Genomic DNA, 16,405 nt, shown 5'->3' on the forward strand with positions numbered 1-16,405 from the left:
GAGCAGCATATGCTGCAACAATGAAGAATCAATTCTCCTTAGGGAGCCAGAGAAGGGCCATCTCAAGATTAAGACCCGTGGCAGTACCCTGGTCTTGGCGAACATTATACATACACCCTTTTCATTAGTGTGACTTTGTAAATGGTCGAAGTCAGACTGAAACGTCGTCGTAAACTCCTCTCTTCTATGTGCGGGTTATTTGTGTATTGTTCCAGTCATGGTATTGTGCCTCTTTCGTTATTTATGAACCAGCCTTTCTCTGGATTAATATTTGCTATATCATTTAATATTTCTAAAGGAGTAATTTCAAAAGATTTCTTAAATTTTTTCTTTATCCAAAGTTTTGTTTTGATTTCGTTCATAACATGAAAAAGCCTCATCAGATCAGCTTCAGATTTTCAATGTTGGTGTATGGTAACTAAGGTAATATTTATGAAACTACTGGCAAGTGCAGGTGCACTATGATCAAAGTTGCATAACCCAGGTCATGGTTCCTGGAATGCGTCTGATTGTCATCTGGGGGTTTGATAACATGGATTGGGTAATAACACTCATGTTGGACGTTCTAGTACATATATTGGAGGGTAAATATGGGAAACACCATGCCTGGCCTGCCTCTTGGCTCTCTCTAAGACTGACTCACGAATTGGGTCCTAGGGGTGAGCGGCATTCAAAAACGTGCTATGGTCAGTTGTAACGTCAGTGAATAACAGTGATTCACTCAGACGGTTGGTAGTGAGTCATACTACTGGTAACTGGTTACTGGTAACTGGTAGTACTGGGAACTGATACTACTGAGAGCTCAGCGACGCTAACGTATGTCGTCCCGACATACAGTTGATACAAACTAGAGGCGGCAGGCGTACGGCTTGGGCTGATTCTATACAATGGCAAAGTACACAACAATTGAACATTGTAACATACATAAGGAGAATATTGGAATGGAAGCTAACATAACTGACTCTAATGAAACTTACTGTAATGAAACTGTAATGAATTAAGGTATGATATAGCACAACTCATCAAATGAGACTCAACATTGGGATTACACAACAGATATGATAAAAATTTTTTTTTTTGATCGATCGATCTGTATTCATGTGATCTACAGATTCTGAGGAAGAAATATATACAAAGAAAGAAGTGTTTAACAGAAGCAGACTTGGCACACTCAACTCTAGACTGTTAAATCTCAGAATTCGGAGAGAACGCGAATACAAAAAAAATTCTTGAATATTAATAAGTTGATACTGTAATAATTCATCTACACAGACTTCCCAGACGAGGTCAAGTGTTTGTTGACTCTGTTGAACAAATGTTGTAAAGCCATTGCCTTACCAGGTGAGAAGGTGGGTATAACAAACTTATTGTCCCATTGTATCCCACTTGAACCTGGAACTAGACCTATCTATATACCTGCATACAGAATGCCTCATTCACAAGTTGCTGTCGCAGAAGAATTGATCAATCAAATGCTTGATGATGGAGTTATTGCATCTAGTAATTCATCCTGGAATGTGCCCTTGATCCTAGTACCTAAGAAGGATGGTACTTGGTGCCCATTGATTGATTTTAGGAAGTTAAATGCGAAAACTATTCCAGATCGCTTCCCACTTCCTGTACTTGGTGATCTTTTATGTAACATCGGAGATAACAAAGTCTTTTCGACCCTGGACTTGTTACAAGGGTTTTGGCAAGTCCCTCTTCACGAGGACAGCCAAGAGCTAACTGCATTCTCCACTCCTACAGGTCATTATTACTTCCTCCATATGGCCTTTGGATTACGATCCTCCCCTATCACGTTCTCAAGGCTCATGACTAATATCTTTAGAGGTCTCAGGAAATGCACTTATGGTGTACTTAGATGACATAATCATCATGTCTAAAGACGTGGATACACAGAAAAGACTTGATGTAGTACTTGGTAAGCTTGAAGAAGCCAAAGATCAAACTGTCTAAATGTCAATTTTTCAGATCAGAAATCAAGTTTCTTGGTCACGTAGTCACTCCTAGAGGGGTTATGACTGACCAAAGTAAAGTAACAGCAGTACTAAATTTTCCAACTACCAAAACTGCTGATGCTGTAAGATCCTTTGTGGGCTTAGCAGGATTTTATACATCTTTCATTGCCAATTTTTCTTCCATAGCTGCTCCTCTAACTGAGTTGCTTAAGAAAGATGTTCCTTTCATTTGGACCTTCCGTCAAGAAAGAGCATTCCAAACTTTAAAAGAAAAGCTAACATCTGCTCCGATTTTGAAATTTCCAGATTTTTCTAAGCCCTTCTATCTGACAACTGCCACCAATTTGTCATGTGGGGGTTTGATAATGTGGATTGGGTAATAACACTCACGTTAGGTGTTCTAATACGTATATTGGAGGTTAAATATGGGGAGCACTACGCCTGGCCTGCCTCTCCGCTAACTTTCTCTAAGACTGACTCACGAATTGGGTCCTAGGGGTGAGCAGCATTCAAAAACATGCTATGGCCAGCTGTAACGTCAGTGAATAACAGTGATTCACACAGATGGTTGGTAGTGAGTCATACTACTGGTAACAAGTGACTGGTAACTGGTACTACTGGGAACTGATACTACTGATATGATAACTTTCATAAGCCTCTGCGGTAGGGAGTACAATTGAAGTGTTTAGGTGTACATTTCACGAGATTCAACACGTGACTCTTACTTATGAAGAGGTTACTTATGAAGAGGTTACTTATGAAGAGGTTACTTATGAAGAGGTTATTTATGAAGAGGTTAGCATTATTAGCAGCGTATGTGTATGCTATTTTGCCACTATTAATCTTGATGTGGTATAGTATTATCTTACATTAATTAACTGAAGTATGCCTTCTATAGAAGGGGGTACCCTGATGCCGGGGCAGAGTACATGGGCATGCTGTCAATGACTCTTTCAGTCCAGTGTCAGAAATTTGGTATATATTGACAAGGTTTTGAGTCTCGTTAATAAAAAATTCTTTCTGATTGTCGATTTTTAGTCGGATTAACGAGTCACGAAACAGAGTGGTATTGAGATTTCAGTATCTCGCTAATTTCTTTGCTTTCGTCTGTGTAAGTCTTATATTTGAGAAAGGTTCCGACACAGGATATGGTTTTTGCCTAGTTTTTAGCATATGAAAACAAATATTTTGGATTTCTTAAGCTTCTTCTCTCTTCTGGATCCTGTATGAATCATTTAAGTTCAGTATATTCTACCTCTTAAGCTAGTCTACCTACCTACTCGGAGTCTACCTAGAGGGTATTCCAGGGATCAACGCCCCCGCGGCCTGGCCTATGACCAAGCCCCCTTTTGGATTAGGGCCTGATCAACTAGACTGTTACTGCTAGTGCTTCCTTCCTTCGCTTCAAATCTTCAACAACAATTTTTTAATTGCATTATAAAGTTCAGTCAAACTCTGCACTGTTCTTAAACGTGACTTGAGGTACAAGAAGCCCAGCTTATGCAGTATGGGGGATACCTCTCTTGGATAACGCAGTGACCTGAATGCACTACTTTTGTCTGTGGGCATACTGTTATATCAAGATCTAGCATCACACTGACTCAGCCATTCTGTGGAGAGGAAGAGGGTATGAGAACTGACCTGTTTTCCTATCATTAATTCGATTTACATCCCCAAGTGGTGTGTAAACAATGAGATCATTCATTGACAAATGTTTCCTAGATCGACTGCTGAAGTGTTGACATTCGCTTTACAGCTGTTTGGAAGAGTTTTGGCGTACAGAGGAAATAATTATTCGAAGAGCCTACGCGTTCCTAGCGGAGCCTGTTAATATTTGAAGTTTAAAAAAATAATTATTATATAGTAGTTGAAGTACAAGGGGAGAGGGAATGAGTCCAGGTGGTTCTAAATAATTTTTAATGGTTCTGATTTAGAAAAATAGGTAAGAATTTTACTAATATTTAACATAAACGTTGGAGCATTTTTTTTTTGTCAGAGATCTCAATGGTCTTTTTTTTTTCTTATAATTTACAACAGGTGACATTACCACTGTTAACCTCCCTCCCCACCAAGTACATTACCACTGTTAACCTCCCTCCCCACCAAGTACATTACCACTGTTAACCTCCCTCCCCACCAAGTACATTACCACTGTTAACCTCCCTCCCCACCAAGTACATTACCACTGTTAACCTCCCTCCCCACCAAGTACATTACCACTGTTAACCTCCCTCCCCACCAAGTACATTACCACTGTTAACCTCCCTCCCCACCAAGTACATTACCACTGATAACCTCCCTCCCCACCAAGTACATTACCACTGTTAACCTCCCTCCCCACCAAGTACATTACCACTGTTAACCTCCCTCCCCACCAAGTACATTACCACTGTTAACCTCCCTCCCCACCAAGTACATTACCACTGTTAACCTCCCTCCCCACCAAGTACATTACCACTGTTAACCTCCCTCCCCACCAAGTACATTACCACTGTTAACCTCCCTCCCCACCAAGTACATTACCACTGTTAACCTCCCTCCCCACCAAGTACATTACCACTGTTAACCTCCCTCCCCACCAAGTACATTACCACTGTTAACCTCCCTCCCCACCAAGTACATTACCACTGTTAACCTCCCTCCCCACCAAGTACATTACCACTGTTAACCTCCCTCCCCACCAAGTACATTACCACTGTTAACCTCCCTCCCCACCAAGTACATTACCACTGTTAACCTCCCTCCCCACCAAGTACATTACCACTGTTAACCTCCCTCCCCACCAAGTACATTACCACTGTTAACCTCCCTCCCCACCAAGTACATTACCACTGCTAACCTCCCTCCCCACCAAGTACATTACCACTGTTAACCTCCCTCCCCACCAAGTACATTACCACTGTTAACCTCCCTCCCCACCAAGTACATTACCACTGTTAACCTCCCTCCCCACCAAGTACATTACCACTGTTAACCTCCCTCCCCACCAAGTACATTACCACTGTTAACCTACCTCCCCACCAAGTACATTACCACTGTTAACCTCCCTCCCCACCAAGTACATTACCATTGGTAACCTCCCTCCCCACCAAGTACATTACTACTGTTATCCTCCCTCCCCACCAAGTACATTACCACTGTTATCCTCTCACCCCACCAAGTACATTACCACTGTTATCCTCCCTCCCCACCAAGTACATTACCACTGTTAACCTCCCTCCCCACCAAGTACATTACCACTGTTAACCTTCCTCCCCACCAAGTACATTACCACTGGTAACCTCCCTCCCCACCAAGTACATTACCACTGTTATCCTCCCTCCCCACCAAGTACATTACCACTGTTATCCTCTCACCCCACCAAGTACAATACCACTGTTATCCTCTCTCCCCACCAAGTACATTACCACTGTTATCCACCCTCCCCACCATGTACATTACCACTGTTATCCTCTCTCCCCACCAAGTACATTACCACTGTTATCCTCTCTCCCCCACCAAGTACATTACCACTCTTATCCTCCCTCCCAACCAAGTATATTACCAATGTTATCCTCTCTCCCCACCAAGTGCATTACCACTGTTATCCTCCCTCTCCACCAGGTACATTACCACGGTTATCCTCCCTCCCCACAAAGTACATTACCACTGTTATTCACCCTCCACACCAAGTACATTACCACTGTTATCCTCTCTCCCCACCAAGTACATTACCACTGTTATCCTCCCTCCCCACCAAGTACATTACCACTGTTATCCTCCCTCCCCACCAAGTACATTACCACTGTTATCCTCCCTCCTCACCAAGTACATTACCACTGTTATCCTCTCCCCCACCAAGTACATTACCACTGTTATCCACCCTCCCCACCAAGTACATTACCACTGTTATCCTCTCTCCCCACCAAGTACCTTACCACTGCTATCCTCTCTCTTCACCAAGCACATTAGCACTGTTATCCTCTCTCCCCACAAAGTACATTATAACTCCTATCCTCTCTCCCCACCAATTACATTACCACCGTTATCCACCCTCCCCACAAAGTACATTAACACTGTTTTCCTCCCTCCCCACCAAGTACATTACCACTGTTATCCTCTCTCCCCACCAAGTACATTACCACTGCTATTGTCTCTCCCCACCAAGTACATTACCACTGTTATCCTCCCTCCCCACCAAATACATTACCACTGTTATCCTTCCTCCCCACCAAGTACATTACCACTGTTATCCTCCCTCCCCACCAGGTACATTACCATTGTTATCCTCCCTCCCCACCAAGTACATTACCACTGTTATCCCCTCTCCCCCACCAAGTACATTACCACTCTTTTCCTCCCTCCCCACCAAGTACATTACCACTGTTATCCTCTCTCCCCACCAAGTACATTACCACTGTTATCCTCCCTCTCCACAAGGTACATTACCACTGTTATCCTCCCTCCCCACCAAGTACATTACCACTGTTATCCTCTCACCCCACCAAGTACAATACCACTGTTATCCTCTCTCCCCACCAAGTACATTACCACTGTTATTCACCCTCCCCACCATGTACATTACCACTGTTATCCTCTCTCCCCACCAAGTACATTACCACTGTTATCCTCTCCCCCCACCAAGTACATTACCACTCTTATCCTCCCTCCCCACCAAGTATATTACCAATGTTATCCTCTCTCCCCACCAAGTGCATTACCACTGTTATCCTCCCTCTCCACCAGGTACATTACCACGGTTATCCTCCCTCCCCACAAAGTACATTACCACTGTTATTCACCCTCCCCACCAAGTACATTACCACGGTTATCCTCTCTCCCCACCAAGTACATTACCACTGTTATCCTCCCTCCCCACCAAGTACATTACCACTGTTATCCTCCCTCCTCACCAAGTACATTACCACTGTTATCCTCTCCCCCACCAAGTACATTACCACTGTTATCCACCCTCCCCACCAAGTACATTACCACTGTTATCCTCTCTCCCCACCAAGTACCTTACCACTGTTATCCTCTCTCTTCACCAAGCACATTACCACTGTTATCCTCTCTCCCCACAAAGTACATTATCATTCCTATCCTCTCTCCCCACCAATTACATTACCACCGTTATCCACCCTCCCCACAAAGTACATTAAAACTGTTTTCCTCCCTCCCCACCAAGTACATTACCACTGTTATCCTCTCTCCCCACCAAGTACATTACCACTGCTATCGTCTCTCCCCACCAAATACATTACCACTGTTATCCTCCCTCCCCACCAAATACATTACCACTGTTATCCTTCCTCCCCACCAAGTACATTACCACTGTTATCCTCCCTCCCCACCAGGTACATTACCATTGTTATCCTCCCTCCCCACCAAGTACATTACCACTGTTATCCCCTCTCCCCCACCAAGTACATTACCACTCTTTTCCTCCCTCCCCACCAAGTACATTACCACTGTTATCCTCTCTCCCCACCAAGTACATTACCACTGTTATCCTCCCTCTCCACAAGGTACATTACCACTGTTATCCTCCCTCCCCACAAAGTACACTACCACTGTTATCCACCCTCCCCACCAAGTACATTACCACTGTTATCCTGTCTCCCCACCAAGTACATTACCACTGTTATCCTCCCTCTCCACAAGGTACATTACCACTGTTATCCTCCCTCCCCACAAAGTACACTACCACTGTTATCCACCCTCCCCACCAAGTACATTACCACTGTTATCCTGTCTCCCCACCAAGTGCATTACCACTGTTATCCTCTCTCCCGACAAAGTACATTACCACTGTTATCCACCATCCCCACCAAGTACATTAACACTGTTTTCCTCCCTCCCCACCAAGTACATTACCACTGTTATCCTCTCTCCCCACCAAGTACATTACCACTGCTATCCTCTCTCCCCACCAAGAACATTACCACTGTTATCCTCTCTCACCACAAAGTACATTACCACTGTTATCCTCCCTCCCCATCAAGTACATTACCACTGTCATCCTCTCTCCCCCACCAAGTACATTACCACTCATATCCTCCCTCCCCACCAAGTACATTACCACTGTTATCCTCTCTCCCCACAAAGTGCATTACCACTGTTATCCTCCCTCTCCACCAGGTACATTACCACTGCTATCCTCCCTCCCCACAAAGTACATTACCACTGTTATCCTCCCTCCCCACCAATTACATTACCACTGTTATCCTCTCTCCCCACAAAGTACATTACCACTGTTATAATCTCCCCCACCAAGTAAATTACCACTGTTATACTCCCTCCCCACCAAGTATATTGCCACTGTTATCCTATCTCCCCACCAAGAACATTACCACTGTTATCCTCTCTCCCCACAAAGCACATTACCACTGTTATCCTCTCTCCCCACCAAGTACATTACCACTGCTATCCTCTCTCCCCACCAAGTACATTACCACTGTTATCCTCCCTCCCCACCAAGTACATTACCATTGTTATCCTCCCTCCCCACGAAGTACATTACCACTGTTATCCCCTCTCCCCCACCAAGTACATTACCACTCTTATCCTTCCTCCCCACCAAGTATATTACCACTGTTATCCTCTCTCCCCACCAAGTACATTACCACTGTTATCCTCCCTCTCTACAAGGTACATTACCACTGTTATCCTCCCTCCCCACAAAGTACACTTCCACTGTTTTCCACCCTCCCCACCAAGTACATTACCACTGTTATCCTGTCTCCCCACCAAGTACATTACCATTGTTATCCTCCCTCCCCACCAAGTACATTACCACTGTTATCCTCTATCTCCACCATGTACATTACCACTGTTATCCACCCTCCCCACCAAGTACATTAACACTGTTTTCCTCCCTCCCCACCAAGTGCATTACCACTGTTATCCTCTCTCCCCACCAAGTACATTACCACTGCTATCCTCTCTCCCCACAAAGTACATTACCACTGTTATCCTCCCTCCCCACCAAGTACATTACCACTGTTATCCTCTCTCCCCCACCAAGTACATTACCACTCTTATCCTCCCTCCCCACCAAGTACATTACCACTGTTATCCTCTCTCCCCACCAAGTGCAGTACCACTGTTATCCTCCCTCTCCACCAGGTACATTACCACTGCTATCCTCCCTCCCCACAAAGTACATTACCACTGTTATCCACCCTCCCCACCAAGTACATTACCACTGTTATCCTCTCTCCCCACAAAGTACATTACCACTGTTATAATCTCCCCCACCAAGTAAATTACCACTGTTATACTCCCTCCCCACCAAGTATATTACCACTGTTATCCTATCTCCTCACCAAGAACATTACCACTGTTATCCTCTCTCCCCACAAAGTACATTACCACTCCTATCCTCTCTCCCCACCAATTACATTACCACTGTTATCCTCTCTCCCCACCAAGTACATTACCACTGCCTTCCTCTCTCCCCACCAAGTACATTACCACTGTTATCCTCCCTCCCCACCAAGTACATTACCACTGTTATCCTCCCTCCCCACCAAGTACATTACCATAAAGTTGGTAGAATTACCGACAATATGTAAAGTAAAAGGACACAAGTGCAACTAATGTGACATTTATTGTGGCAACGTTTCGCTCTCCAGGAGCTTTATCAAGCCATTACAAACAATACATGGACACAGAGGGTATATAAAGGCTCAGAGTGAGGTGCAATACTTGTGAGGTAACATTTCGATGTTCACTAGTGGTAGTAGTAGTAGTGACAAAAGTAATACAATATGATAGAGCAATTGATTCGTACAAGAGTAAAAGGATATAAAAACTATTACTTGGGTAACATAAAAATAGGTTGGACAAATATAAACTGGAATGAGGCAGCTTGTTTCAGTGTTCACTCTCTGTGCTTTGTGTAGTATAACAGGAGAGACTATGTGATGGCAGGGTTTACTGTTTTCAGGAGGATTCTTGCTAAGACTTCGGAGATGGTGAAGCTGCCGTTGTTTTGTTTAATTGTATTCGAAACAGCGATCAGTGCTGATTCGAGGCACTTGCGTCTGCGGAAGTTAGTTTCTTTGATCACTAATTGGGCGTCTCTGAATTTCATGAGATGACTGGTGGAATTTCGGTGTTGTACACAGGCGTTGTTCAGGTTATCGGTCCTACATGCGTAAATGTGTTCATTGAGGCGGGTGTCGAGGTTTCTGGCTGTTTCACCTACGTAAATCTTGTCACAGCCTCCACAGGGTATAGTGTAAACTCCTGCATTGACTGGTTCGTGGTGCTTGGATTTTGTCCTGGTTAGATCCTTTATTGAAGTGCTAGAAGCGATGGCGACTCTGGTGTTAGTTTGTGAAAGTGCTTTTGAGACGTTCAGTGCAACCTGACTGTTGGGAAGAATTATAACTTTGCTGGGAGTGGTGTTGATGCGTGGAGAATTTATGATCTGAAGAGCTCTTTTCTTGCAGTCTTTGATGAAAAAAGTACATTACCAAGTACATTACCACTGTTATCCTCTCTCCCCAACAAGTACATTACCACTGTTATCCTCTCTCCCCACCAAGTACATTACCACTGTTATCCTCTCTCTCCACCAAGTACATTACCACTATTATCCTCCCTCCCCACCAAGTACATTACCAATGTTATCCACCCTCCCCATCAAGTACATTACCACTGTTATCCTCCCTTCCCACGAAGTACATTACCACTGTTATCCGCTCTCCCCACAAAGTACATTACCACTGTTATCCTCCCTCCCCACCAAGTACATTACCACTGTTATCCTCCCACCCAAACAAGTACATTACCACTATTATCCTTCCTCCCCACCAAGTACATTACCACTGTTATCCACCCTCCCCATCAAGTACATTATCACTGTTATCCTCTCTCCCCACCAAGAACATTACCATTGTTATCCTCCCTCCCCATCAAGTACATTACCACTGTTATCCTCCCTCCCCACCAAGTACATTACCACTGTTATCCTCTCTCTCCACCAAGTACATTACCACTGTTATCCCCCCACCCCAACAAGTATATTACCACTATAATCCTCCCTCCTCACCAAGTACATTACCACTGTTATCCTCTCTCTCCACCAAGTACATTACCACTGTTATCCCCCCACCCCACCAAGTACATTACCACTGTTATTCACCCTCCCCATCAAGTACATTACCACTGTTATCCGCTCTCCCCACAAAGTACATTACCACTGTTATCCTCCCTCCCCACCAAGAACATTACCCCTGTTATCCTCCTTCCCCACAAAGTACATTACCATTGTTATCCTCCCACTCCGCCAAGTACATTACCACTGTTATTCACCCTCCCCACCAAGTACATTACCACTGTTATCTTCTCTCCCCACCAAGTAGATTTCCCCTGTTATCCTCCCTCCTCACCAAGTACATTACCACTGTTTTCCTCTCTCTCCACAAAGTACATTACCACTGTTATCCTGTCTCCCCACCAAGTACACTACCACTGTTATCCACCCTCCATACCAAGTACATTGCCATTGTTATGCTCTCTCCCCACCAAGTACATTACCACTGTTATCCACCCTCCTTACCAAGTACATTACCACTGTTATCCACCCTCCCCACCAACTACATTACCACTGTTATTCTCCCCTCCCACCAAGTACATTACCACTGTTATCCACCCTACCAACCAAGTACTTTACCACTGTTATCCACCCTCTCCACCAAGTACATTACCACTCTTATCCACCCTCCCCACCAAGTACATTACCACTGTTATGCTCCCTACCCACCAAGTACATTATACTCAGCATCAACTTCATCAACAACACTGTACTTATCAACAATGTGACCATCATAATACTCGTTATAGCTCTTATCACCACCGCCATGGGTGACCCACACAGCTATGCTTGTTCCTTGCCTCCATGCCCCCCTCATTTTCCACCTCCAAAGCCAACAACGACTCAAACTCCTACAAGCACCAATCTCTCCACCATTACCCTGCACACCAGTGTTAGCAGTGATATTACCCAGGTTTCTAGAAGCATAAGCAACAACACTAGCATCAATAACAGCACTTATGTCACCGCATAACTTTACTAACACCAGCATCAATAACAGCACTTACACAAACAACCATAATATTACCAACACCAGCATCAATAATAGTACTTACACCAACAACCATAACATTACCAACACCAGCATCAATAACAGTACTTACACCAACAACCATAACATTACCAACACCAGCATCAATAAAAGCACTTACACATACAACCATAACATTACCAACACCAACATCGATAACAGTACTTACATCAACAACCATAACATTACCAACACCAGCATCAATAACAGTACTTACACCAACAACCATAACATTTGCCAACACCAACATCAATAACAGTACTTACACCAACAACCATAACATTACCAACACCAACATCAATAACCGTACTTACACCAACAACCATAACATTACCAACGCCAACATCAATAACAGTACTTACACCAACAACCATAACATTTGCCAACACCAACATCAATAACAGTACTTACACCAACAACCATAACAGTACTTACACCAACAACCATAACAGTACTTACACCAACAACCATAACGTTACCAACACCAACATCAATAACAGTACTTACACCAACAACCATAACAGTACTTACATCAACAACCATAACAGTACTTACATCAACAACCATAACAGTACTTACACCAACAACCATAACATTACCAACACCAGCATCAATAACAGTACTTACATCAACAACCATAACAGTACTTACACCAACAACCATAACGTTACCAACACCAACATCAATAACAGTACTTACACCAACAACCATAAGAGTACTTACACCAACAACCATAACGTTACCAACACCAACATCAATAACAGTACTTACACCAACAACCATAACATTACCAACGCCAACATCAATAACAGTACTTACACCAACAACCATAACAATACCAACACCAACATCAATAACAGTACTTACACCAACAACCATAACATTACCAACGCCAACATCAATAACAGTACTTACACCAACAACCATAACGTTACCAACACCAACATCAATAACAGTACTTACACCAACAACCATAACAATACCAACACCAACATCAATAACAGTACTTACACCAACAACCATAACAGTACTTACACCAACAACCATAACATTACCAACACCAGCATTAATAACAGTACTTACACCAACAACCATAACAGTACTTACACAAACAACCATAACATTACCAACACCAGCATCAATAACAGTACTTACACCAACAACCATAAGAGTACTTACACCAACAACCATAACATTACCAACACCAGCATCAATAAGAGTACTTATACAAGCAACCATAACATTACCAACACCAGCATCAATAACAGTACTTACACCAACAACCATAACATTACCAACACCACCATAAATAACAGTACTTATACCAACAACCATAATATTACCAACACCAGCATTAATAACAGTACTTACACAAGCAACCATAACATTACCAACACCAACATCAATAACAGCACTTACACTAACAACCATAACATTACCAACACCAGCATCAATAACACAATCACCATCAACAGCAGCAACTTCAGCAGCCTCCTGCTCCCAAAACACCTCTTTCCTCCCCTGCGACCTTTACCAGGCTCCCTCAGAACTCCTTTAACGCCACCAAGAGGCAGGATAATGGGAGGTAAACAGAGCGATAGCAAGTAATGCGGCCACCACAAGAGACGCCCACATACATAGCCATGATTAGCTGAGAGCCTCTCCTCAGAGAGAGTGAAGATGATTCATTACCCCCTGACCACCTTCCCCTCCTCCCGTCACTCTCGTGGGAATTTTTTGGTATATTTAGCACGTAAAGAGAGGAAGGGAAGGAGAGGGGAAGGATGGAAGAGGGTAAAAGAAAGGGGGTTAGGAAATATAATTTTCATGTTTCCTGGACATGGGTGGGAGTAAGAAGCCCGAGAATAATAGGAGGGAGGGTTGATGAAGATGGGCAAGTAATGGGAAGGAGAGGGAAGTGATGAAGGGATCGCAAGAAGGAACAAGAACGGCAATGAGTTTGAAGAATTCAAAAGATACGATACACAATGGAAATCTTAACATCAACCGCTCAGCGTGTTCAGTGCAAAAATTATTTCTGGTGAAAAGTGCAAATAATTCAAGTTGCAAAATTAGTTGATGTAACTCTTAAGTTGGTACAAACAACTAAAGTTGTTGATTTGTTGATGTCAAGATTTTGTTGCTGCAAACACAAGTTTCATAAAATAATCTTTGTGGAAGGTATTTTGCAAATAGGTAAAAAATAACCCACATATACTCTGATCAATACATTAACTAAGGAAACGTATCGCTACAAGCGAGTTCTATAGTACTGATATTTGTTGGTATCACCATACCACTGTCACTATTCTTAATGTTCTTACCTCTTGTGGTAACTGAGGTTGATCATCAGGGTATCACTGATACCAGGGAGAGTATGTCGCTTCCTTAGCCACAAATACTTCCCTTTATCTGGCATGTTATGTCTGGCATGGCATAATTTTGCATATTTCGCTGTTATACAAGGTTCATGTACTCTGTGATGTATTACAATATTTGCAGTGTTGCTATTGTGCATAGTACCTGGAGGTTACCTGGAGGTTATTCCGGGGATCAACGCCCCCGCGGCCCGGTCCATGACCAGGCCTCCCGATGGATCAGGGCCTGATCAACTAGGCTGTTACTGCTGGCCGCACGCAGTCCAACGTACGAGCCACAGCCCGGCTGATCCGGCACTGACTTTAGGTATCTGTCCAGCTCTCTCTTGAAGGCAGCCAGGGGTTTATTGGCAATTCCCCTAATGCTTGATGGGAGGCTGTTGAACAGTTTTGGGCCCCGGACACTTATGGTGTTTTCTCTTAGTGTACCAATGGCGCCCCTACTTTTTATTGGCGGCATTTTGCATCGCCTTCCCAGTCTTTTACTTTCGTAGGGAGTGATTTCTGTGTGCAGATTTGGGACCATTCCTTCCAAGATTTTCCAAGTGTAGATTATGATATATCTCTCCCTCCTGCGTTCCAACGAGTACAAGTCAAGTGCTTCCAAGCGTTCCCAGTAGTTAAGGTGCTTGACAGAACTTATACGCGCAGTAAAGGATCTCTGTACACTCTCTAGATCTGCAATTTCACCTGCTTTGAATGGAGATGTTAATGTACAGCAGTATTCCAGCCTAGAGAGAACAAGTGATTTGAAAAGGATCATCATGGGCTTGGCATCTCTCGTTTTGAAAGTTCTCATTATCCATCCTATCATTTTCTTTGCACGTGCGATCGTGGCACTGTTGTGATCCTTGAAAGTGAGATCCTCAGACATTACTACTCCCAGGTCCCTTACATTATTTTTCCGCTCTATTGTATGGCCGGAGTCAGTAGTATACTCTGTTCTAGTTATTATCTCCTCCAGTTTCCCATAACGGAGTAGTTGGAATTTGTCCTCATTGAACATCATATTGTTTACCGTTGCCCACTGGAAAACTTTGTTTATATCTTCTTGGAGGTTAACCGCGTCCTCAGCAGATGACAGCCTCATGCAGATCCTAGTATCATCCGCAAAGGATGATACGGTGCTGTGGTGTATATCTCTGTTTATGTCTGATATGAGGATAAGGAATAAGATGGGGGCGAGTACTGTAAGTAGTGTATACTAGTCACATGTGTGGTGATGACCACTGGAGGCAGTGTACACCAGTCACATGTGTGGTGATGACCACTGGAGGCAGTGTACACTAGTCACATGTGTGGTGATGATCACTGGAGGCAGTGTACACCAGTCACATGTGTGGTGATCACCACTGGAGGCAGTGTACACCAGTTACATGTGTGGTGATGACCACTGGAGGCAGTGTACACCAGTCACATGTGTGGTGATGACCACTGGAGGCAGTGTACACCAGTCACATGTGTGGTGATGACCACTGGAGGCAGTGTACACCAGTCACATGTGTGGTGATTATCACTGGAGGCAGTGTACACCAGTCACATGTGTGGTGATCACCACTGGAGGCAGTGTACACCAGTTACATGTGTGGTGATGACCACTGGAGGCAGTGTACACCAGTTACATGTGTGGTGATGACCACTGGAGGCAGTGTACACCAGTCACATGTGTGGTGATGACCACTGGAGGCAGTGTACACCAGTCACATGTGTGGTGATTATCACTGGAGGCAGTGTACACCAGTCACATGTGTGGTGATGACCACTGGAGGCAGTGTACACCAGTCACATGTGTGGTGATTATCACTGGAGGCAGTGTACACCAGTCACATGTGTGGTGATCGCCACTGGAGGCAGTGTACACCAGTCACATGTGTGGTGATGACCACTGGAGGCAGTGTACACCAGTCACATGTGTGGTGATGACCACTGGAGGCAGTGTACACGAGTCACA

The sequence above is a fragment of the Cherax quadricarinatus genome, chromosome 70, assembly GCF_038502225.1.
Source record: "Cherax quadricarinatus isolate ZL_2023a chromosome 70, ASM3850222v1, whole genome shotgun sequence".
NCBI classification, from domain to species: Eukaryota; Metazoa; Arthropoda; class Malacostraca; order Decapoda; family Parastacidae; genus Cherax; species Cherax quadricarinatus.